Source organism: Heptranchias perlo, unplaced genomic scaffold, assembly GCF_035084215.1.
Source record: "Heptranchias perlo isolate sHepPer1 unplaced genomic scaffold, sHepPer1.hap1 HAP1_SCAFFOLD_54, whole genome shotgun sequence".
In the NCBI taxonomy this organism is placed as follows: domain Eukaryota; kingdom Metazoa; phylum Chordata; class Chondrichthyes; order Hexanchiformes; family Hexanchidae; genus Heptranchias; species Heptranchias perlo.
In genome coordinates, this window is record NW_027139559.1 from 1,008,777 (window position 1) to 1,012,814 (window position 4,038).

Here is a 4,038-nt window from a genome sequence, read left to right on the forward strand (position 1 = left end):
CATCCTGTAAATACTGACACTCAAACAGGAACATCGTCTAAATACTGACACTCACCTAGAAACAACCTATAAATACTGACACTCACCGAGAAACAACCTATAAATACTGACACTCACCGAGGAACAACCAATAAATACTGACACTCACCGAGGAACAACCTATAAATACTGACACTCACCGAGGAACAACCTATAAATACTGACACTCACCGAGGAACAACCTATAAATACTGACACTCACCGAGAAACAACCTATAAATACTGACACTCACCGAGGAACGACCTATAAATACTGACACTCACCGAGGAACAACCGATAAATACTGACACTCATTCAGGCAAAACCCGTAAATATTGAAACTCACTCAGGAACGGCTTGTAAATGCAGATACACACTCGGGAACATCCGGTAAATAATAACACTCACTCAGGATTATCCTGTAAACACTTACAGTCGCTCAGGAACATCCTGTAAATATTGATACACACCAAGCAACATTCTGTAAACACTGACCTTAAAACAGGAACATCCTGAAAACACTGACAGTTATTCAGGAACATCCTGTAAATACTGACACTCACTCAGGAGCACCCTGTAAATATTGACACGCACGCTCGAACTTCCTGTAAATACTGGACTCACAGAGAAGCATCCCGTCAATACTGACATTCACTGAGCAACATCCTGCATAGACAGATGCTCAACAGCTTCATCCAGTAAATACTGACACTCACTCAAGAGCATCCTGTAAATACTGACACTCACTCAGGATCGTCCTGTAAATCCTGACACTCACTCAGGAAGATTATGTGAATACTGAAACTCACCTCGGAACATCCTCTAAATACTGACACTCAAACAGGAACATTCTTGACATACTAAAACTAACCGGACAACTTCCTGTAAATACTGTCACTCAAACAGGAACATTCTGCAAATGCTGACACTCACCCAGGGACATCCACTAAATACTGACACTCACCTATGAACAATCTATAAATACTGAAACTCACCTAGTAACATCTTTTAAAGGCTGACACTCATTCAGGAACAACCCGTAAATACTGACACTCATTCAGGAACATCCCGTAAATATTGAAACTCACTCAGGAAAGGCATGTATATACAAACACTCACTCGGGAACATCCGGTAAATAATGACACTTACTCAGGATTATCCTGTAATTACTGACACTCACTCACGAACATCTGGTAAATACTGACAATAAAACAGGAACATCCTGTAAACACTGACACTTATTCAGGTACATCCTGTAAATACTGACACTCATTCAGGAGCAACCCGTAAATACAGACACTAATTCAGGAACATCCTGTAAATACTGACACTCACTCAGAAAAAATCCTGTCAATGCTGAGCCTCAGAGACGAACATCAAGTAAATACTGGCACAGAATCAGGAACATCCTTTAAATAATGGCAATGAAATAGGAAAAATCTGTAAATACTGACACTCACACAGGAGCAACCTATAAATAATGACACTCATGCAGAAAGATCCTTTAAATGTTGACATTCGCTCAGTAACATCCTTTAAATACTGACACAAATTCAGGAACATCCTGTAACCACTGACAGTCACTCAGGAACAACCTCTAAATGCTGACACTCTACAAGGACATTCCGTTAATAATGACACTCTCTCAGGAAAACCCTGTTATTACTGACACTCATCCAGGAACTACATGTAAATGTTGACAATGACCCTGGAATGATCTGCAAATAATAACACTCGCACAGGGATCCATATAAATTGTTGTGAATCACCAGGAGTTCCCATAATTACATCTCCCATCCCAGTAAACCCATACAGATAAAGGGACATGCCAGTCGATATCGGAATTACATCTCCCATTCTAGAAACCGACACAGATATAAAGACTTAGCAGGACACCTCCGCTATTGCATCAACCATCCCAGAGACCGCTTAAAGATATAAAGACCTAAGAAGAGTGCCCGTAATGAGATCATCCATCCCGGAAACCCCACATCGATATAAAGACTTATCTGGAGACACCTGTAACTACATGTAACATCCCAGAAACACCACATAGATATTCAAAACTTTCAGCAGAACCCCGTAATTGTATCTCCCATTCCAGAAAACCCATATAGGTGCAGAGTCTTACGAGGAGACCCCAAAATTACATCGCCCATCCCGGAAAACCCATATTGATCGAGAGACTTCCGTGGAATCCCCGTAATTGCATCTCCCATCACGGAAAACCCATACAGATATAGGGACAGACAAGAATTCCTGTAATTATAACTCCCATTCCTGATACCCCATACAGATTGAAAGACATCCAAGGAGACCTAGTTTCCATCCTGGAAACCAAATTTTGATGTTGAGTGAACAGGGGATCCCTCAATTGTATTTCCAATCCTGGAAACCCCATATAGATATAATTTCTCAGCAGAAGACCTCCGTAAGTACATCTCCCATCGGAGATACCCCATATAGATATAGAGACTGAAGAGGACAGCCCAGAATTTCATCTCCCATCCCGGATAAATCATGTAGCCTCAGAGACATAGAAGGAAATCCCGTCATTTCCTTACATCCTGGAAACCGATCTAGATATAGAGGTTTACGAGGAGGTAATTAAATCTCCGATCCCGACACCTCCATATGGATATAGAGACTTACCAGGAGATCCCGGAATTACATCTCGCATCCGAGAAACACATGTAGATATCGGACTTACCAAGAGACCCCGTAATTTCATCTCACATCCTGGAAACACATGTAGATATCGGACTTACCAAGAAACCCTGCACTTACATCTCGCATCCTGGAAACACATGTAGATATGGAGACTGACCAGGAGACCCCGTTATTACATCACGCATCCTGAAAACACATATAGATATAGAGACTTACCAGGAGACCCCGTAATTCCATCACGCATCCTGAAAACACATGCGGATAAAGAGACTTACCAGGAGACCCCGTAATTTCATCTCGCATCCTGGAAACACATGTCGATATGGAGACTGACCAGGAGACCCCGTAATTACATCACGCATCCTGAAAACACATGTATTTATAGAGACTTACCAGGAGACCCCGTAATTACATCACGCATCCTGAAAACACATGTGGATGAAGAGACTGACCAGGAGACCCCGTAATTACATCACGCATCCTGAAAACACATGTAGATATAGGGATTTACCAGGAGACCCCGTAATTACATTTCGCATCCTGGAAACACATGTTGATATTGAGGCTTACCAGGAGACCCCTGAATTAAACTCCTTCCCAGAGATCCAATATAGATATAGAAACTTACCAGCAAACATCGTAGTTACACATTGCGTCCCGAATACCCCATATACAAATGCAGGCTCAGCAGGAGCTCCAGGAGAAGTGAAGATGAGGCAGTAAATTACGAGAACAGTAATACAGTGAAAGGTAGTTTACAAAACTGGATATAGAGGCTTATCAAAAATGGCATCATCAGCGAGGAGCAGACAGTAAACGGGAAGAACAGTATTACAGTGAAACACGTGTTATTGAATTAATAGCTGATATAGAAGTTCCCAGGGACACCGACAGCAGCGAGGAGGGAATTGTAAATGAAAAGAATAATAATACAGTGAAATCTGTTTTATAGAGTTAATAGGCGAATATAGAGACTAAACATGAACACTAACTGCGGAAAGGAGGGGATGGTAGCTCACAAGAAATGTAATCCGGTAAAATGTGGGACATATAAATAATAGCTCGACATTGAACTCACCACGATCACCAAAATCAGCGAACTGGAAGAAATAAATGAGAGGAGCAGGCGTACAGTTAATCGTGGATTATAGAATCGATAGGTTGATATCGAGAATTAACAGCAAGGAAGGGGAAGTAAATGAAAAGAACAGTAATACAGTTAAACATGGTTTAGGGAATTAATAATAAAGAATATTACCAGGGACGCCTGCAACAGCGAGGATGGGATAGTAAATCTTTTGAATAATCCGAAGTGCCAAATATATCCGAACAGCTAATCTTAGTCTAT